Source organism: Meriones unguiculatus, chromosome 20 (assembly GCF_030254825.1).
Source record: "Meriones unguiculatus strain TT.TT164.6M chromosome 20, Bangor_MerUng_6.1, whole genome shotgun sequence".
Taxonomy (NCBI): Eukaryota; Metazoa; Chordata; class Mammalia; order Rodentia; family Muridae; genus Meriones; species Meriones unguiculatus.
In genome coordinates this window covers 53,726,769-53,749,058 of record NC_083367.1, presented here as the reverse complement: position 1 = coordinate 53,749,058, position 22,290 = coordinate 53,726,769, and the positions used below count along the sequence as shown (strand labels likewise).

The 22,290-nt window shown below is 38.8% G+C and overlaps 1 pseudogene; it reads right to left on the bottom strand.

Annotated features, from left to right (window-relative positions):
* Positions 1–20,632: 20,632 nt before the first annotated feature.
* On the bottom strand, positions 20,633–21,991 carry LOC110557975 (putative elongation factor 1-alpha-like 3; annotated as a pseudogene).
* Positions 21,992–22,290: the final 299 nt, after the last annotated feature.

Genomic DNA, 22,290 nt, shown 5'->3' with positions numbered 1-22,290 from the left:
GTACATATTTTTCACAAGAGTTACAGAAAATATTAGCATGTAATTTTATTTTTAGAAGAGTAAACATTCAGAAAGCTTGTTTTAGGACTAAATTGGTACTTGACTAAGGCTAATACAAAATTCTTTGGATAAGCAAAATCTTGGAGCAAGAAAGCCAGTTTATAATAGGATATAAAGACTACAAACTTGGGGCTCAAACATGAATTTGAGTCTTTGTTCTGCTTTTTATATAGTAACATGATTTTTATATACTTTATTTTCTCTAAATCTCAGTTTGTAAATTGAGTAAATAGTGTTTATTTTAAAAATTGTTTAGGGGGGATAAAGAGTATATGTTTGTTACTGGTGTATCACAAAAGCTGTTTTATTCACTCATATTGGAATCCACAGATAATCAACATCATTACCCTTATGTAGTTATCCTTCCGACAGGGACACGTGCTCTCGGACAGAAAGACTGAGTCTAGGATGTGACTGTACACAGTCTTTTCCTTTCCGTTGACAGCTTTTTTCCTCATACTTTCCAGCATGCTGTCTATCTTATGTGACTATTAAGGTGCCAATTATCTGTCTACTGGTCATTCTGTTATTGGTAACTTGTCGTTTCTCTCTGATCATTTAGGGTAAGTCATAGATGTTCCATGGAGTGAAAACAGTTTACACGTGTCAGTGACTCAGCAGGGTGAAAATAAACCAATTTGGCGTAAAAATACATAGGAATTTCTTGAGCCTATAGAGAAACATTTAATGAACAAAGTTTTCAGTATTTACTTCCTCACCTCCCTTAAAATAGATCTTTATCCTCCTCCAGTAGACTCAATTACCATTGGTTAATGTTCTTCTCAGAAACAGACTGGTTTTGACATTGAATTTTTTGTATGTGTGTTCTACCTCCTGAAATGTTCATGAAATTTGTTCTACAGCCAAACATTTTGTGTTTTTATGTGTGTTCAATATAACATTTTAAAGCTTATTTATTTACTAAAGCTAAGATTAAAAAAATGCCAAAGAATGGGCATATTAAACAACAGATTTCTTTCTAAATTCCGGAAGTGGGAAGTTCCAGATGAAGCTGTGACAAGTTTGAGTTTTCCTGAGGTCTTTTCCCTTGCCTTAAGATCATCTTGCTTTGTCTGTACACAGCCCTCTTCCGTACATCACAATCCTTTGTGTGGCCCACATAAAAGCCACAGATTGTTTTAATTACATCATAAAGGCCAAGATGTCAAATACATGAGCATTCTGGGAGTTTGAGCTACATTTTTAGAGACCTATAATACTGAAAAGGGAACTTGATTGGTTTAGTCGCAAGCCATAGAAATAAAAATGCTGAGGTTAAAAAAAAAACATATAGAAGAGAAAGGTAGGTAGATATCTAAAAACATTAATAGCTAGCAAGTAGTTCTTTAGGAGAGTTTGAAAGGCATGCATTTCTGTTTTTTGGTTTTTTTTTGGTTAAAAAAATCATTCTTTGCCATCAGCAAGTACAATGTGTAATTGCATGTGCTATACTTTTAAATATTTTCAAATCGTTTTGAGAATTTCATACATATATACAATGGAATGTAATCATATCTAAGCCCATTTCCTCCCTTCCTCTCCTCTCAAATTCCCCACATGCCCCCTCCCAACTTTCTTTCTTTTTTTTTTTTTTTTTTTTAGTAACCCCACTAAATTCAGTTAGAGCTGCCCATAAAGACATGGGTGTGAAGTCATTCACTGGAAGATGAGAAACCCACCACCAGTGGTCACTTCCTCCAAAACAATGAATTTTCTTCTTCCAACTACCACTACTAAGAAGCATCACAGTAAGGGGCAGAGCATGGAAGTGATCTAAGCTATCTACACTGGGATTGGTTGCATACTTCAGATATGTACAAAAGAGACTTCCTGAACAAGTCATCTATATCTATATTTTGACTGATATAAAACAGATTTTATGTAGGTTACAGCTACTCTGAGATTATGTTGTCAAAGCCATGTCATATACAGAAGACAACATTTGTAGCACGCCTCCCCAATTTCTGCTTTTACATTCTCTCTAGCTCATTTTCTAAGATGTTCCTTAGCCTTGAGTAAGGGTGTTGTTGTCGTTGGCCTGCCTTCTGATGCTCACAAAACCCAGGGCTGGGAAGGTATTCCAGCTCTGGAGTGTGGCAATGTCCCAAGGCTGCCCTGAGGCATGGAACCACCCAGCTCTGAGAGGAGTCCTCCTCAACAGAGCCGTTGTAGCTTCCAGGAGAAGGTTGCCGAGGCCCCTGATGAGCTTCAGAGCTTCGGAGCCTAAACCCTGCTCCTTCTCCAGCCACTGCAGCTTCCAGGGGAGGGTTACCCCAACCCTTGATGAGCTGAGGAGCCTAAAAACCTGGGCTGTTCCTCCTCTTCTTTTTCTTCTTCTTTTCTTCTACATTTCTTCTCTTCTTTGTGTTGCTTCTTCCAATGAGAGAGTCACAGCAAACAGTGAATCTCTTAAAAGAGATTTTATTGGAGGGACAAATCCTGGAGAGGAGGGATGAATTCAGGAGTGGCTGCCTCTTCTTCTAGGAGAAGGCAGCAGGGAACTGGCAGCAGACACAAACTTTATATGGAGTTTCTAGGACAGGGATTTCCAAAATGAGGATTGGTGAGTTTTCAAGTTCTGAGTTTTGGGAGCTCAGGGATTGGTGGGATTTCGTGTTCAGGGATTGGGCAGTTCTCTTGCTCTGGGTGGATTTTAATGGGAAGCTTAGGGGTTGGTTACTTCTCCTGCCCAGGAATTGGTGGGGTTTTGTCACCTCAAATTAGCATAATCTGGGATGAGTCCTACTGAGGAGCTGGGGATGCCAGTTACAGAGGTCTAGGGGCCGGAGCTGGGCTTCTGGGACTTCCTCAGGCAGCTGTCTGGCCACCTTTCTGCCTTGAGGGGTTATAAAGTATACAGAGTGAAAAATTTACAAAGAGTCCACTGTCAAGGCAATAGGCTAAAGTAGGAAAGGTTGTTGTCATCTTAGACAGTGCCCATGGCTGTGACAGCAGTAGGCATTCTGAGGCAGGAAAGGTGTCAGTTCTCATAGAAGTTGGCTGAGGCAGGAATAGTCAACATGGACAGCTACTGCTGAGGTGCTCACAGGAACTGCCATTTTGTCTCCCATCTTCACAGCCCCAGGTGGGAAGGAAGGGCTGATTACCCTGAGTCAGGAAGGAGGGACTGGCAGCATGCCACTTTAATCTTTAGTGGCCATCTGCTCAAGAGCTAGACATAGCTCTTGGGGTGGAGGGGTAGTGTTTCTGCACAGCTGATGTGTGGGGGGCAGTAAGCCTCTACAGCAGGGGCCCAGTGGGCTGCAGGGCTGGGGAGGAGCAGCGGACCACTGCAGCATATGGGAAGCAGCAGGCCACAATGGCTTGGAGGCAGACCTTCTCAGCTTGGGGAACCATGGCTTGAGAGCAGGCCTGGGGCATCCCCAAGGCTTGGGCTGCTATCTCCACAGCATGGTGGGCTGCCACTTTGATCTGTCACAGTGAGGCTCTCTTGCTGCAGTGGGGAAGCTGTTGCTGCCAGTCACCAGAGCAATGAGAGACCTGCAGGTGGAGTGCAGTAACGGAGATGTCCACGTAGGGATCCGTCTTGGCTTTCTTACTCTCAGCACTCTGAGCTTGTTGTGCGTCTTTCCACTGACTCCTGTCACCTGCACAAAGAAGCTTCTCCGACTAGGTCTCTAGATAACCATTTAGAAGGTGATTTGACGATAACAGGCTCTACTGCAGGTCTATACCCTGAAACTGCCACAGGGGGAAGTTAGCTGCATGCTTCAGATAGGCACCAGTAAAGACTTTCTGAACAATACCCTAGTAGTACAAGAACTAAGGACGATAACCAAGCAAATGGGAAATCACGGAATGAAAAGCTTCTGTACAGTGTAGGAAGCTATGATAAGAATGAATAAACAGTTCATAGAATGGAAAAAGTCTTTGTCCATTATTCATATGAAAGATGACTACTGTCTGCAATATAGAAACATCATCAACAACAGCAACAAAACCCTAAGCATAAATAAAACATACCACCCAATTTAAAAAGGGCCAGGTACTGAAAATGAACTTCTCCAGAGAAGAAGTGCAAATGGCTAGGAAACACAAATGTGTGACCTGTGCTCTCACCTGATTATAATGCCATAGGTTTGTTTAACCAGCATCCCCACAAACACACAGTTGTTGAATGACAATGGCTTCAAAGTCACTAGATCACAAAATTTGTTTAGCTCCATTATATTATCCAAAATGTCATTATTTACAACATGAATGTATCATCTGTTGCCATTTGTCTTTTGTTGAGAAATGTCAGTTTAGGTCTTGGGTCAATCTGATTTTTGTTACAATGACAAACACCTCAGGCAATTAGCTGGAGAGAGGAAAAGTTCTTTCTGGCTCATGGTTTTGGGAGTTACAGTCATGATTGTGCCTCTGCTGCTTTAGGGACTGTGGTAAGACGGTGTATCCCAGCAGAGGCAAGTAGGACAAGTGAGCATCGCCTCATCCAGGCTGTGAAACAGAGGAAGATGGAGACAAATGCCTTAGAATTCTTCCCCAAAGTCATGAGCCAAGGACTAACAACTTCTCTCATTCTTAAGGTCCCACCAGCTGCTCAAAGTAGCAAGTGTAATGGACCAAGTCTTTTACACATTGGTCTTTGAGGGACATCTATATAAATTACAGCAGATCCTTGTGTTTTCTACTGAGCTGTTTGTCTTCCTTATATCTTTTGGACATCAATCACCAGATGCATTGTTTGCACATACACTGTCATATTCTTTAGAATGTATCTTCACTCTGTTAATTGTTTCTTTGGTTGTGCAGAAACTTTTATTCTGATTTAGTCTTGTGCATACTTTGCATGAACTATATTGGTCATTTTCAGTTTGTAAGAAATATTTGGAACTTAATTTAGCCCATAATTTGAAGGTTAAAAATGCATCACCAGTCCTATTGGTTTAACCTTTTATACTTTTTTAAAAAAGGAATTAATTTTTAAAACTAATTTCTATTATGTGTGTATCTAGATCTCAGCATCTGCACTTGGAGTCCCTAGAGCTGGATTTACAGGTGATTGTGAGCCACCTGCTCTGAGTGCTAAGAACTAAACGTGGGTCCTCTGAAAAAGCAGTAAGGAGTTTTAACCACTGAGTAATCTCTCTAGCTCCATTTTGAAACTTAAAAAAAAAGATTTATGTATTTTTATTTTCTGGGTAGTGGGTCTTTTGAAGACTTGTATATCTGTGCAGTGACTTTGGAGGCCAGAAGAAGGCATCAGAGTCTCTAGAACTGGAGGTATAGACAAGAGTGAGATGCCATGTATGTGCTGGGAACCAAACATGGGCCCTCTGCAAGAATAACATGTGTTTTTAATGTTTGGACCACCTTTCTAGGTCCTGAGGCAGCCTTGTATAAAGGCCTATGACATATGAAGTCATGGTGGATATTTAAGTCTTAATCCATTTCAGTTAATCCTTTTTTTTTTTTTTTTGGCTTGGGACAGTGTAATTACATTCTTCTTCATCTAGTTATACATTTTTTCTTCTTTTTATTCCTTCCTTTTTACTTGTTTTTGAGACAGGGTCTCATAGTAGGGGGGTCTCTGCAAACACAATGGCCAACAGTGTGATGATCTGTAAGATGCAAGAAGGCGATTCAGTTCAACATGAGTCAGTAGCTGGTGTTAGTTCAAACTTAGAGAGTCTGACCCTGCGTAGTTTATTTTAGGCATATGTAAGCATAGCATAATTTGGTTACAATTTTCTTAGTGGTAAGTAACTCAATCCTGTGTGCACAACAAAGCTTAAATAACTATTTTGAAACTCTTGGTAAAGTACATTTAACATCTTCTATAACTAGAGGTTCTGTAGATTAACTGAGAAAAAGAAGCTCAAGATAAGGGTGTGGGAGATGATTGAGTATGGTCTCAGCCACACAGATAGCTCAAAAGTCATCAGGCTAGCAATCATGTCCACTCCCAGCCTTTACAGTAGAAAACAGGTTATAAATCTCTCCCTTTGAGAAGACAATCCTGTGTGTTTAACATTGCTGGTTTTCCTAGTGCTCATCTGTAAACACAAAGACCTCTGTGTCTCCTATAGTACATCAGGCTGCTTCCAACTTAGCCAAGAATGGCATTGAACTAGCACTCTAAGACATGGGATTACTGATATTTGCATCATACCTGTTTAGGGCATCAAGTTTTCTCAAAACCATTCATTGAAGAGCTTGTCCTTTCTCCTATTGCACCTTCTTATGTGTCTACATCTTATGTGTTGGCATCTTAATATTTTGATTTACTGAAACTTTTGTAGAGTATTTCAAAATCACGAAGTTAGATGTCTACACTTATATTCCTTTTGCTAATGATGGCTTTAGTTCCAAGTTTGCTATTCCCCAAAAATCTGTGATTACCATAGAAACCCCTCAGCACCTAGGGCAAAATGTCAGAAATCTGGAAAACACAGTATACCGACTGGTCAATTTGGTGATATAATACCTTCTCGAAAGGATCTATCAAATGTCTTTGTTTCAGCAGTAGCCCCATTTCTTAAGGGTCCTTTACTTGTTCACCTTAACTTTCACTAGTCCTCTAATTTCAATCTCTGCTTGATAGAATGTTCCTGGACAGTTGTCACTAATATCAATCAGTTCCTGCTGTCAAGTACAAAGGCGCAACTGCTGCCTTAATTTTTTGCAGATGATCTGTGGGATTCCAATTCAATAAATCATCCTTACAGCTGTGCAGGAAACTGTTTGCTGTCAGCTCTGAGGTTTTTGCCTCACTGATAATGTGAGCCATAGCTACCAAGTTTTATTCAGCATAGTGGCTGTTCTGTGTGGCTAGTTAATTGAAAACAAATAAGTTCTAGTTTTTGCTATTGTTTCAATCTGGAAAAAATAACATTAAATTTAACATCTTGACTATTTTATGTATTTTGATCAATTCTATTAACTATATGCATTTTGTATATAGTTATATAATGCTTCTAGGACATTATTTTATTTGTCAAACTGAAACCTTGTCCCCATTCAATAATGAATGACTCCGTATGCCTTCTTCCACCCAACCCCAGAAACCATCATTCTACTTTTTAGTTTAAATCATGAGAGAAAGAATTATGCAGTAACTCTGTTTTTTTTACTAGCTTTTTAAATTTGACACACCGACCTCAAAATTCATTCATTTGTAGCATAGTTTTTTTAAATTTATATTTGCATGTGCCAAATGCAGTGTGTGGTATGGTGTGTGTGTGTGTGTGTGTGTGTGTGTGTGTTCATATTTGTGTGCTAAAGGCAGAAATCATAATGCTAAGTTGGTTGTCTATGTGAAAGAAATTGGGGAAAGTCACAAAGATGTACTTTGCATCCTACACTCTTCTGAGCCTTTTTTTGATATTTGTTTCTGTGTATAACAAAAATAAATGAATTTTAATTTAGAAAGAAATGCTAGATATGTTTAAGAAAGATAAACTTTATCTTCAGAATATACACCCTATAGCGTAATTCTATATCAATTCCCTTAAAATGTCTTATCTTCAGATTATTCCGTTGTATGATAATGACAGAAGGCTTATTACCATTAAAAAAAAATGAATGCTGGATTCATCCCCTCAATTAGGTTAGGGAATTCATGGACGTTTGTTCTCCCTGTCCAACTTATGAGTCGTAATTTAAATTTTCTGTCTAAATTGTCCTGGACTGTTACCATGGAGACAGTCACAGAAGTTTAAAAAAATATCACATTTAGTAGATATTTATGAGGTACAGGCCACACCAGTCAGATGAACAGGTAAGTGACCTGTTTGCCAGCAGAATGGTCCCACTCCCTAGACTCAGTTCCAAAAGATACATTCTACTCCTTGACTATCTCACTGCTCACCTTACAGCTGAGTTCCTGCCCCCAATGCGAGGAGACTCTGCTTGGGTACAGGCCACAGCAGTCAGAAGAACAGATGCAGGCTACACCAATCAGAAAAGCAAAGACCACCTGCTGCACCAAAGGCCAAATTAGATACCAAAAGTCCAGCCCCGACCCTGTTCAGAGGCTCCCTACTGGACCAGAAGCCATTCCAGCCATCAGATTACCAGGTCAAAAACATCAGCAACAACAACAAAAACAACAACAATAACAAAAAAAAAAAAAAAACAGAATACCAAAGAACAAGACACCCATTTAACAAAACAAACCCAGAAACCAGCATTTAGAGCAATAATTATCCCAATCCCAGATGGTAACCACTAGTGTAGGAACACAATCATAAGAAGCCAGGGCAGTATGGGACCACCAAAGCCCAGTTATTTTACTACAGCAAGACCTGAGTATATCAATGTAGCCAAAGTGCAAGAAAACAACCTTCAAAACAACTTTATGAGAGTGATAGAGGTTCTTGAAGATAAAATGAATAAATACCCTAAAGAAATCAAGCAAAAAACAAAACAAAAAAAAATAATGGAGGAAACAAATAAATCCCTAAAAGAGAGCCAAGAAAAAACAAACAGGTGAGGGAAACTGTTCAAGACCTGAAAATGGAAACAGAAGCAACAGAGAAAATACAAATCGAGAGAATTCTGGCAATGTAAAACCTAGGTAAGTGAATAGGAACTATGTACACAAGCGTCACCAAAAGTGCATAAGAGACAGAAGAAAGAATCTTGGGTGTTTAAGATGTGATAGAAGAAATAGATTCATTGGCCAATGAAAATGGTAAGTCTAGAAAATTCCTATCACAAAGCATTCAGAAAATCTGAGACACTAAGACCAAACCTCAGACTCAACAAAGAAAGAGAATTACAGATCAATTTCCCTATTGAATGTTGATCCGAAAATACTCAATAGAACGCTCTCAAAACAAATTCAAGAATACCTCAAGAAGATTATCTGTCATAATCAAGTAGGCTTTATCCCAGATATGCAGAAATGCTTTAACATATGAAGATCTATCAATGTAATCCACCATATAGACTAAAAGAAAACAAACAAACACATGACTATGGCACTAGATGGTGAAAAGCCTTTTAAAAAAAATCCAGCACCCCTTCATGATAAAAGCCTTAGAGAGGTAGGGATACAAGAGATATACCTGAATGTAATGAAGGCCATTTACAGCAATCTAGTAGCCAACATCAAATTATATTGAGAGAATCTCAAAGCAATTCTACTAAAGTCAAGAACAAGAAAAGGCTGTTCTCTTTCCCCATAGCTATTCAATATAGTAATTGGAAGTTCTAGCTAGAGCAATAAGACAGTTTAAAGGAGATAAAGTGCATAAGAATTAGGAAGAAGTCAAAGTATCACTATTTACAGATGATATGGTAATATATACATAAGGAAACCCCAAAATTGTACCAGAGAACTCCTATAGCTGATAAACACCTTCAATGAAATGTCTGGATACAAGATTCACTAAAAAAAAAAAAACAAAAAACAAACAAAAAAAAAACCCTCAGTAGCTCCCCCACATGCAAATGACAAATGTGCTGAGAAAGAAATCGGGGAAATGTCCTTCACAATAGCTACAATATAAATACAAATAATATAAAATATCTTGGTAACCATAACCAAGCAAGTGAAAGACCTGTGACCTGTATAACAAGAACTTCAAGCCTTTGAAGAAAGCAATTGAAGAAAGCAATCAGAAGATGGAAAGATCTCTCATGTTCATGGACTGGTAGGATTAACACAGTAAAAAAAATTAATATTACACCAATGGCAACTTACAGATTCAATGCAATCCCCATCAAATTTTCAACACAATTCTTACAGACTTTCATATGAAGACTTTTAACTCAACCTTATATGAAAAAAGTAAAACCTAGAATAGCTAAAACAACCTGATACAATAAAAGAACATCTGGAGGTATCACTGTCCCTGATTTCAAGCTGTACTACAGAACTGTAGTAATAAAAGCTTCATGTTATTGGCATAAAAACAGACATCATAATCAATGTAATAGAATTGAAGACCCAAAAGTAAACCCACACACCTATGGGCACTTGATATTTGACAAAGAAGCCAAAACTATACATAGGAAAAAAGAAATCATCTTCAACAAATGGTGCTGGATTAATTTCATTTCTGCATGTAGAAGAATGCACATAGACCCGTATTTCTCACCTTGCACAAAATCCAAGTCCAAGTGGATTAAAGACCTCAACATAAACCCAGATACACTAAATCAGACAGAAGAGAAAGTAGGGAATAACCTTGAATGCATTGGCACAAGAGACAACTTTCTAAACAAAAAACTAATAGCTCAGGCTCTAAGATCAACAATTAGTAAATGGGACCTCATGAAACTAAAAACTTCGGTAAGGCGAAGGAAACTGTCAACATGACAAAATGGCAGCCCACAAAATGGGAAAAGATATTCACCAACTCCGCATCTGACAGAGGTCAAATATTTAAAATATCTAAAGAACTCAAGAAACTAGACATAAACAAACTAAATAATCCAATTAGAAAATGGGGTACATATATACCACAGGCAAACCAAGGAGACCAACACCAGAAGGCCTGCTAACGCTCCACACAAAGAGTCTCACAACAGTGTGATGCAGCCATGATCATTCAGGCCTTTACAGCCATTGAAGCAGGACATTCTCCCCAAGCATGGTTGGATACCATAAAAAGCTAAAATGTTACGCTCAGGATGCGAGGCTAAGCACTGCACTCAGGGTCAGCCGCTTTGGACCCAGAGAAGAGCATGTCTGGTTGCATGCGGGTTGATGCCCCAGGTCCCGCCTCTGAGAAAAAGGTTTCAGATGGGTCTGATGCTCTTTGGGTGGATGACACCTAAATGAACATCGGTACAAAGTCCCAATTTATTTCTAATATCAGAGATCAGACCTCTACTCTTGCCTGATGCGTCTAAAACAAAAAGGGGGAACTGTAGAGAGCTGCGGAATGCTATGCCTTAAAGATGGAGCTGGTTTCCGCCTTCCACCTTCCCGATGGTGAGTGCTCTCTGTCACGAACAATTCCACATTTGGCTAAGGCTGAGGATCTGGCTTGCTTCCATGTATGTGGACCTATCTGCATTGCATACATGGCACGCCTGGGTTGGCTACCCAGAGGCTATTTAAGCTGTGGGCTGGCTTTCCCCAGGGTCCGAGGATTGTTCAAGGTTCCTGAATAAACTGCATTGAAAAAAAAAAAAAAGAAAATGGGGTACAGATCTAAATAGAATTCTCAACAGAGGAATGTCAAATGGCTAAGAAGCACTTAAAAAAAAAAAAACCGTTCAGCATCCTTTGCCATCAGGGAAATGCAAATCAAAATGATTTTGAGATTCCATCTTATACCTTTCAGAATGGCTAAGATCAAAAACACAAATAACACTGACATCAGAGAGGTGTCACCCAGCAACTGCTGGAAACAGATGCAGAGACCCACAGTCAAACATTAGGCAGAGTTTGGAGAATCCTGTGGAAAAAGGGGGGAGGAAAAATTGTAGGAACCAGAGCAGTCAAGGACAGCACAGGAAAACCAACCTGGGCTCATAGGAGCTCATAGAGACTAAACTACCAACCAGAAAGTACTCGGCCATAATATATACAATTGGTGTTCTTGTGGGAATCCTAACAATGGGATCGGGGGCTGTGCCTAATTTTTTTGCCTACTTGTGGGACTCTTCCTCCTAATGGATTGCCTTGTCCAGCCTTGATGTGTGCTGGTTCTACTTTAGCTTGCTATGCCATGTTTGGGTGATGTCCCTGGAAAGCCTGGTCTTTTCTAAGTAGAGGCAGAAAAGGAAGTGGATCTGGGGGAGAGGAGAGGTTAGAGGAGAAGCTTGGGGGATGGACCTGAGGGGAAACTGCAGTCAGGATGTAATATATGAAAGAATAAAAAATAGATATTTATAGTGTGAGCTTGCCAATAATAGTAGTGGAGGGTTATTTTCAAGTGCTTTCTCTTTGGATTTTTGCTTTTGCTTTGACTTTAGTCATTTTTCTTTTTTCATTGTTTTCATTTACTGCAGTACTCATCCAGTCATATTAAAACTGAGTATTTGCATCTAGAGGTGAATAGTGTGCTATTCTGTATGTCCTTGTTCTAGTGCATGAATAATAGACTGTGGGTTTTCAAGATAGTTCCTAGTTAGCAGGTTAATGGGCTTAGGTTAGTACTGGTCTATAGGTTTTCCTGAACTGATATTAAAACGGAATATGTTTTCAAGGACTATTCTTGTCCCTAAAAGCTTAGGCAAATGGACAACACAGTATTGTAAATTTAAGTAACTAATTATTTCTATATGTTGTTGTTTTCTTTTTCAGTCTTGCATTCCATTCCTGTAGCTTCTTGATAGCAATTACATTGATATTTGTTTATTCTTGTATTTGAGACTAAGCATTTTAATCAAACCATTAAAGAATGAGAATGTGCATTTAGAGAAGATCATTGCCTTCACAGCTACAATTTATCTTCCTTCTATCACTCACATCCATTTAAATCATTGAGTGTCACAAGTGTGCTCTATGTCCAGGATTTTGCAGAGAATTATGAGTAATAAGAAATATATTATTTCTGTTGTTAGTGTGTTAGTCATCTAACTGAAGATAAAGAAGTTTGACAAACGAAAGGAATAGGAGATGAGAAATTGCAACACAATGCTTATATTGAAAATGCAAGATCAATGTAAGTTCAGAAATGGCTCATATTAAGGAAACCCAAAGAAGTAACTTCATTTATAGACCAAAATGTTTTTAGACTTAAAGTGATTTTTAGGAAATCTTATTGAGAAGCAAATGTGTATCCAGGAGAAAGAGAATCTGCACATTTGGAAAGATAATTGATTTTCTGCTCATTAGAGAATGTGATGATCCAGGGGTAGATTCTATTCTGTGATTAACAGTATGTGCATATATGCTGAAATTTATTGGTGCTCCTTTTTATGTGACAATGTTTATGAGTATTTGTAGTTTCCTGTGTTTCTTTTCTGTAGCCCCCAATCTCTTACTAAACATGAGTAAAAAAATAAATCTAATTTTCTGTGTAACTAGAGGACTGATGGCACATTTTATTGTACAGCGTTGATGGTATAACAAGCAATGAACAGACATGTTTGTTTCCAGGCCAGATGGAGGTAGTGAGAGCAGCAACTGGATGAGACCAGTTGTGAATGTGTAAAGTGGCCAGCATAGCAAAGGCAGCAGTGCTGGTCTGAGGAGAAAGCAGAGAACAGGATAGGATACCCCAGGAACAGCTTAAAAATTCTCCAGATGTTCTTTGAAATGGTGACAGCTTCAAACAGTAAACCAGCCAAGGCTCACTCTAGCATATTTTGGGCTACTCTGTCTCTATCGTTTATTATTATACAGGCTGCTTTACACCCCATTTATAATTTTGTCATAAAAAATAAGAAAGCTATCAGGTATCTAATGTTCAAAGAAAATTCTGAACAGTGTTTAGCATTTTAATCTGGGACTAGAAAATACTAGATAGATACAGTTAACAGACTTAATATAAGGATTGTAGAAGGTCTTCAATGCTACAGCTATATAACAAAAAGATTGAACAAAATTTTCTCTGTTATAAAAATCTATTAGTCTACTCATTATTCATTCACACACATTTTTTTGCCCATCTATCCTTGAATACCAAAAGCAATATTTTATATTCACCCTGTTCTTTAACTCAACCTTAAAACATGTATTCACATAAAATTTTAGAAACTAGGTTACTTGATTTTGTGTTTTTGGAAGAACATGCCAATTGGTCTTACTATCTTAATCTGTGTTTATAAAAAGTTTAGTACAAAGCAGATCCAGCATTTCACTCTCATTTTCTACTCTGACTTTTCATCTGGTGAATCAATACTTGAATGCTACCAACCTGGAAGACTAAGTACCTAATTGAAATTAATAAAATCTATTAAAAATCCAAACTTATTTATTGTAGAAAATATTGCAAAATAAAATATAGAGACAAACCTATTTTCAATACCCATAAATTGTTCAGAGTTTCATGTTTTATGAATAACAAAAAGCAACATTTTCTATTCTAGTACTGGTGGTTTCCTTGGCTGAGAAATTATAATAATACCTTGAACATTAAGATTACTTATGAAAAATTCTAAGCAGCATGGTTAGACAATATTCTTGATTCCTGTCTGCTATCCACAGAGATCTTTATTTCCTCACCATATTTACACAACATTTCTCATTTGTTTGTTCACTCTTATTATCCAATATAATAAAAAGCTTTAAAGAATATTTTCAAACACATATTTTTGACTACCTGTATAGTATATTTATTTTCTTCTTTAGGTATACAAAAGGAAATTGATAGGCCAAAATGTATGAGCATATCTAAAGCTGTAAATAAAGAGTGTCAAATTCCTTTCCAAATGTATTACAGTTTGTTTTCCTGAAAGTATGGAATAAGTAATTTTTCATAACAATAAATTAAAATACATTGTTGTAATTTTATTCTAAATTTCTTTGGTTACATGTCTTATGCATTAAAATGTGCTTTTTGTCATTAAGTTTTGAGAGTTGCTTATATTTTCCAAATGTATGCCGTTTGTTAAATGTGTAACTTACAAATTATTTCGTTGAAGCCTGCTTTGAGACGCAACTGCAGCCATTTTTGTATTCAGCATATTCAGCTTTCATTTTGTTTATAAGGTGAAATTAGGTTAAAACATTTTAAACTTTTACCCTTGCTTCCTAGAAGTAGTTACTCATAGTTGATAGTAACAAAGTCCTCCAGAAGCCCAAGTTAACCTACCTAACAGACCCTGCCACAGAATCAAGCATATTTTACTATAATTCAATAGCGTCATAATTCATACTTTGTTATCCACACACTTGGCTACACTCTGGTTGCACTCTTGTTATCTATATACCTGGTTGCACTTGGTTGCACTCAGGATGTACTTTGGAAGACCCTTACTTACCTTACTTAGAACCAATCAGCTTAAAGGTTGGCTGATAATACTTTTTCTAGTTAGCAAAAAACTTAATATTGTTTTGAATAGCTAGCCAAAATATGTTACTGCCCTCCCCATGTCTTTTATTTGGTTTTTCCTATAAAAAGACTGCCATAAAAGCAGGTTTTGTCACAGTTAGGCTCCTGAGTCCTTACTGTGGCTCTGATTGATCGGCTTGGAAAATGTGTTCAAATAAGCCATCAATATCTAGCAGAAACTAGTATCTGAGCGGTTTTGTGGCACTGCCTGGGCTCTAAGAGCTTTCAAAGTTCATGGATTCTGTTTTCCTATTTAAACATGAAACTCACACACTGGTGAAGCCATCATCAATATCAAGACAATGGGCACATCTATCATCTCTAGAATTTCCACTGGCACCTTTTCAGTTCTTGCCCATTGCCTTTTCTCCACACCACTGCCCCACCAGTAAGCAAAAGTAATCTGCTTGCCATTCCTGTACATTAGTTTGCATTTTAGTTTTAAAAAAATTATGTTCCTCTTATGTATTTGTAAATGTGTGACTGTGTGTATGTGCATGTGTGAATGCAGGTGCCAACAGGGTACAAAAGAAAGCTAGAACAGCAGACAGGTGTGGGCTGCCTGACATGGATTCTTGGCACCAGAATCTGGTCCTCTAAAAGGGCAGTATACACATTAACCATCCAGTCATATCTTCCACATTAGTGTGCATTTTCTAGGCTACTATATAAACCAAAATTGAGATTCCTTGATGTCATAGCAAACATCAAAGGTTACATATTTTTTGTTGAGTGAATTTAATTATGTGGTTATACAATAGTTGTTTACCCAGGTATTGATGGACATTTTGGCTTATTTTATGTTATGTACTATTATAAATAAAAGGGTTATGAACATTTGTGTACAAGTATAAAATGTGTTTTCACTTATTGTGGCTAAGTACCTAGGTGTAAAATTGCTAGGTCATGTTTAATTTTCAAAACAGGGTTTTCTTTCTATTCTTGAAATAGCATTTTTGGAAGAGCCTTATTTGCTGCCATAGTTATCTTCAACTGTCTGTTTCACACAGCCTACAATTACCTGAGAAAGCAGTTTCAATGGGGGGAGCTTCTAGATCAGATTGGCCTGTAGCCATCTCAGTGGGAAATTGTCTTGATAATTAATTGATAACGGAGGACACAGACTCAACACTGTGGGTGTTGCCATTCTCTGATGAGGTGGTTCTGGGCTATATAAGAAAGCGAACTAAGCATGTTCCAACAAGCAAGCCAGCAAGCATTTTTCTCCCATTTCTCTTTTCTGTTTTAAGTTCCTGCTTGAGTTCCTTCCCTATCTTACTTCAATTATGGACTGTAACCTACAAGCTGAAATAAACCCTTTCTTCCCCCTAGATTGCTTTTAGTTGGAGTTTTTTAATTGAATTTTAATTTTTTTTATTAATTACAGTTTATTCACTTTGTATCCCAACTGTGGCCTCCTCCCTCACTCCCTCCCAATCCCAACCTCCCTCCCTCTTTTCCTCTGATGGCCCTCTCCAAGTCCACTGACAGGGGAGGTCCTCCTCCCCTTCCATTTGACCCCAGCTTATCAGGTCTCATAAGGACTGGCTGCATTGTCCTCCTCTGTGGCCTGACAAGGATGCTCCCCCCTTGGAAGAGGGTGGTCAAAGAGCCAGCCACTGAGTTCATGTCAGAGACAGTCCCTGTTCCCCTTACTAGGGTACCTACTTGGAGACTGAGCTGCCATGGGCTACCTCTGTGCAGCAGTTCTAGGTTATCTCCATGCATGGTCCTTGGTTGGAGTATCAGTCTCACAAAAGACCCCTGTGCCCACCCACAGAGGACCTCTGAAAGACTCTACCCAGCAGTATATAAAAGCAGATGACTATGGATATAACCTAGAACTTCTGCTCAGATGTGGCCTGTGGTAGCTCAGTAACCAAGTAGTTTTCCAAAGTAAGGGGAACAAGGACTATTTCTAACAGGATCTCAAGGGCAGGCTCTTTGACCTCCCCACCCCCCAGGGGAGGAGCAGTCCTGTTAGGCCACAGAGGAGGACTTTGCAGCCAGCCCTGAAGATACCTGATAAAACAGGGTCAAATGAAAGGGGAGGAGGTCCTCCCCTATCAGTGGACTTGGAAAGGGGCAGGGAGGAGACCAGGGTGGGAGTGTGGGGTTGGGGAGGGAATGAGGGAGCGAGATACAGAGTTAACTGGGACACAGAGTTAACAAAATGTAACTAATAAGAAAAATAATATTAAAAAAAAAGCAGATGAGATGCTGAGACTCATAACCAAACTTTGAGCAGAATGCAGGGAGTCTTACTAAAAGAAGGGGAAGATAGTAAATCCTGGAGAGAACAGGAGCTCCTTCCACAAGGACAGCAACAGAACCAAAATATGTGGGCACAGTTGGAGTGTTTTTAATCACAGCAAGAGGTGAGATTAGAACACACATCAGCATTGGCCTTTACCTCACTTCTTACTCATTCTGTGATGACTGACTGCAAATGCTGTGTAGCCAACAACCCTGTGCTTCTGCTAGCATGCTTTCCCCACTATGATGGACTGTGTGCTGATAGTTTTATGTCAGCTTGACACAGACTAGAGTCATTTGAAAGGATAGAATGCCAACTGAGAGAATGCCTCCATAAATCAGACTAAAGACAGACTGGGGACATTTTATTAATTAATGATTGATATGAGAAGGCTCAGCCCATTGTGCAATCTGTGGGATGGTGGCCCTGGGTTCTCTAAGAAAGCAGGCTGAACAAGCCATGAGAAGTAAATTAGTAAGCAGCACCTCTTCACAGCCTCTGCATCAGCTTCTGCCTCTAGGTTCCTGCACTGACCTTTTCAATGATGAATATGATGTACAAAAGTCAGCTAAATAAACCCTTTCCTTCCCAAATTGCTTTCAGTTGTGGTGTTTCATCTCATCAATAGAAAACCTGTTTTCAAACTGTAGTCTTCTAACAGTCTTCTAACACCATTTCATCCTTTAAGTAGTTGCTTGCCTGATAATTTGTCCCCCAAACAAGAAAAGTAACCAACACTTAGATCACCGGTTGGGATAAGGGATTGTAGGATAGCTGGTAAAACTATTTCTGGGTGTGTTTGTGAGTTTCTCTTCAGGAACAGATTAAGATTGCTTCATTGGATAACCTTAATCAATACAGCATCTAATTTTATCTCTCTATCTCTCTTATCCTCTGCTCCAGTCTTGGAAGTTCATTTTTAGTTATGCTCCGTAACTCAAGCTGTTTTTGAAGTGGCATTCCTCCTGACTCAGCCTCCCCAGTTCTACGACTACAGGTGTGTGCTACCGAATTCTGCCCAGCATTCATAGTTTTGCATTATACTACATTTTATCTTGTCCGATATATGCTACACTTAAAATGGTGTCTTCTTTTTGCTTCTTCAACAAAATATTAGTGAATTAATTGACAAATTATCTTTGAGAATAGGTGACTATCTTCACAAATTTCTTTTTGTGAAGATAATTTCTTTAAGAAGATATTTTCTTTCTTTAAAAGAAATTTTCTTTTCTTCACAAATTTCACAAAAATCTTTTCTGGGGTTAATTCTGACTCCACTATCTTGTTTGCTTCCTTTTCTTTTTTCTTTCTATTTTTTTTTTTTTATTTCTAGTAGAGAATTGTCTCCACAGTGCCATTATAGTTTTATTGAAAAGTATTTTCTCTCTGTATCTTATTGAGATTTATTGGTCTGTGGACACTTGATCTTGGAAGATGCTCTTTAAAAACTGTTTCCCCTGATGACCTTTTTTGCTTAGTGTACTATAATGCTGCTGCTGAAGACCTGTTTAAGGAGCCCTCATTTGGTTATTTGGTTTGCCTTTGTGGTTTGCCTAAATTAGAAAGAAAGTTGATTGAGTTGCTTGGAATTCCCTTAGATGCACAATTTATCTGTATGTGGATCTTTTCTAATTGTGACTCACTAGAATTAGTCTAAAGAAAGTTCAAATCCTATTCTTTTTTTAAATTAATTTTTATTTTGTAATATTAGTTATAGTTTGTTAACTTTGTATCCCTACTGTATCCCACTCCCTGTTTCCCTCCCAAACCCACCCTCCCTGCCCTTTTCCAAGTTCACTGATAGGGGAGAACCTTCTCCGCTTTCATCTGATACTAGTTTATCAGGTGTCTTCAGGACTGGCTGCAAAGTCCTCCTCTATGGCCTAGCAGGACTGCTCCTCCCTGGGGTGGGGGGGGAGGTCAAACAGCCCACCATCGAGTTCATATAAGAAACAGTCCCTGTTCCCCTTATTAGGGAACCCACTTGGATACTGAGCTACCAAGGGCTATATCTGAGCAGAGGCTCTAGGTTGCATCCATACATGGTCCTTGTTTGGAGAAATAGTCTCATAAAAGAACCCTGTGCCCAGATATATTTGGTCCTTGTGGAACTCCTGTCCTCTTCATGTCATCAAATCCTACTCTTAAAAGAGGTTTAAAATCTGGGAACAACACAGATGTCCCTCAACTGAGGAATGGATACAGAAATTGTGGTATATTTACACAATGGAATACGACTCAACAATTAAAAACAAATCATGAAATTTGTAGGCAAATGGTGGGAACTAGAAAAGATCAACCTGAGTGAGGTATCCCAGAAGCAGAAAGATACACATGGTATATATTCAGTTATAAGTGGATATTAGACATATAATATAGGACAAACCTACTAAAATCTATACACCTAAAGAAGCTAAGCAAGAAGGAGGACCTGGGGTAAGATGCTCAATCTTCATTCAGAAAGGCAAATAGGAAAGACATCAGAAGAGGGAGAGAACAGGGAACAGGACAGAAGCTTACCACAGAGAGCCTCTGAAAGACTCTGTCCTGCAGGGTATCAAAACAGATGCTGAGACTCATAGCCAAATTTTGGGCAGAGTGCAGGAAATCTTAGGAAAGAAGGGGGAGATAAAAAGACCTGGAGGGGACAGGAGTTCCACAAGGAAAGCAACAGCATCAAAAAACCTGAGCCCAGGGGTCTTTTCTGAGACTGACACTCCAACCAAACACCATGCATGGAGGTAATCTAGAACCCTTGCAAAGATGTAGCCCATGACAGCTCAGTCTCCAAGTGGGTTCCCTAGTAATGGGAAGAGTAAATGTCTCTGACATGAACTCAGTGACTGGCTCTTTGATCACCTCCACCTGAGGAGGGAGCAACCTTACCAGGTCACAGAGGAGGACAATGTAGCCAGTCCTGATAGGCTAGGGTCAGATGGAAGAGAGGAGGACCTCCCCTATCAGTGGATTTGGAGAGGGGCATGGGAGAAGATGAGGAAGGAAGGATGGGATTGGGAGGGGATGTAGGAGGGGCTACATGTGATACAAAGTAAATAAACTGTAATTAATAAAATTTTTTATTAAAAAAGAGGTTTAAAGATTGTTCTCCTTATTAAATTTGTTTTAATGGCTCTCAAAATTTGTGACAGATTCTTGGTGAAGTTGTTTCCATTAAAAAGTACTGGTTTTAAAAACAAATACCTTAAATCTCTCTCTTTCACACACACACACACATACACAGACACAAAGTTCACAAAATAGTCTTCTCTCCTTCTGAAGGTTTTATCCTACATTGCCATCATTGCCCCTCTTTTACTATTATACTTAAATGAAAAATTGGGACAGTTCTGAAGCCTCCTTCCACCACTGAGTAAGCTTGGGGGGGCAGATGTTACAGATGATCCTCTTTTAGCTTCTGAGATTCCTGGGGAGACTTGGTGACCTTGTTGTCTCCAGCAGCCTTCTTGTACAGGTCTTTGATGATACCCACAGGAACTATCTGACTCATCTGACAGCAAAAATCACCCAGCAAAAGATGGTTTCATGACACGCATGGGCTTGCCTGCAACCATATCAGCAATGACTGCATCATCAGTTTACAAGAATTTTGGGCCATCTTCCACCTTATTGACAAAGGGTGATCAATGCCTTTTTTTTTTTTTTAGCTTAGCAAACTGGCAAGCTATGTGAGTCATGTGACTATCCAGTACAGGGACATAGCCAGTACTAATTTGGCCTGGATGATTCAGGATAATCACCCAAGCAGTGTAGCCAGTGGTGGGTAATTTTTTGCTGACACAAGGAACATTGCCACAACTAATGTTTTTGACAGACATTTTCTTTACACTGAAGCCTACATTATCCCCAAGATGAGCTTCCCTCAAAGCCTCACTGTGCATTTCAATTGATTTTATTTCTGTTGTGACATTGACTGGAACAAAGGTAATCACCATGCCAGATTTTAGAAGACCAGTCTCCACCTGTGCAGAGGGACAGCATGAATACCACCAATTTTACAGACATCCTGGAGAGTCAGTTGTGAAGGTTTGTCATTTGGGTGAGTTGGTGGTAGGATACAATCCAAAGCTGAGAGCAGCGTGATCACACAGGCACTGCAGTCTTTGTGGGTGACTTTCCATCTCTTGAATCAAGGCATGTTAGCACTTGGCTCCAGGATGCAGTCATCATCACAGCCAGAAATTGGCACAAATACTACTGTGTCAGGTTTGTTGTCAATTTTCTTAATGTGGATGCTGAGTTCCTTAACAATTTCCTCTTATCTTTTTGGCCTATAGAGTAGCCCCATGGGATCCATTTTGTTGACACTGACAATTAGCTGTTTCACATGGAGGGTCTGAGCCTGAAGTTCATGCTCAGGGGTCTGCTTTTTCTTCAAGTCACCAGCTTCAAATTCACCAACACCAGCAGCAATCAGACAGTACAATCTTCCTGAGATGTAGTCATGGTTTTTCTTTTTCTTTTTCTTTTTTTTTTTTAAAATCAAGTCTCTGTGTCTTGGCTATAAATGACCATAATTTTTTTTTTCTTGTCTCTAATTTCCACAGGACATGTTAATTGTGACAACATGCTTATGCTCAGCTTTCAGTTTATTCAAGGCACAGATGTCCTTGAAGGAGTCTTTTCCCACATCAGCAGCCATCTTATCAAACTTTTCAATGGTTTGTTAGTTGATCTCACTATATCTGTAGATCAGATGGCTAGTCCCTGTGGATTTCCCCAAATCTGGCATTTAAAGGGGGCAATATTGGTATGAGTCTTTTCCCGTTTTTGCTATGAGTTTGTGGTGATTTTCACAACACTTGTGTTTTGGTGGAAAGGTGGCTTAAATACATTGTTATTATTTTAGATTTTATTTCCACTTTTTATGATGCCTTCATGGTAGCACTTTATATAAATTTACCAAGTAAATTATGAATATAATTTTGGTTACAGTTTCACCATTTTTATTTTTTTTAATGAAAAGAAAAAAAATATCCTGTTTTGTGTTTAAACAGCATGAGAATTTTTAATCATGAATCAGTTGACCTA